Here is a 575-nt window from a genome sequence, read left to right on the forward strand (position 1 = left end):
TGAGATGGAGTCTCTCTCTGTCAACCAGTGGCATGATCTGTGCTCACTGCAACCTCCAACTACCCGGTTCAAGCAATTCTCATGCATCAGCCTCCTGAGTAGCTGGGATGACAGCTGCATGCCACCATGCCCGGCTAATTTTTGTATTTTTAATAGAGATGGGGTTTTGCCATGTTGACCAGGCTTGTTTTGAACTCCTGATCTCAGATGATCCGCCTGCCTCGTCCTCCCAAAGAGTTGGGATTACAGGCCTGAGTCATCGTGCCTGGGCAGATTTCAGCTCTTAAGACTTGAGTTCAAGGCTGGGCGCGGTGGCTCAAGCCTGTAATCCCAGCACTTTGGGAGTCCGAGGCAGGCGGATCACGAGGTCAGCAGATCGAGACCATCCTGGCTAACACGGTAAAACCTCGTCTCTACTAAAAATACAAAAAAATTAGCTGGGCATGGTGGCGGGCGCCTATAGTCCCAGCTACTTGAGAAGCTGAGGCAGGAGAATTGATGAACCCAGGAGGTGGAGCTTGTAGTGAGCTGAGATCGCACCACTGCACTCCAGCGTGAGCAACAGAGCGAAACTC

This window comes from Mandrillus leucophaeus, unplaced genomic scaffold, assembly GCF_000951045.1.
Source record: "Mandrillus leucophaeus isolate KB7577 unplaced genomic scaffold, Mleu.le_1.0 Scaffold1383, whole genome shotgun sequence".
NCBI classification, from domain to species: Eukaryota; Metazoa; Chordata; class Mammalia; order Primates; family Cercopithecidae; genus Mandrillus; species Mandrillus leucophaeus.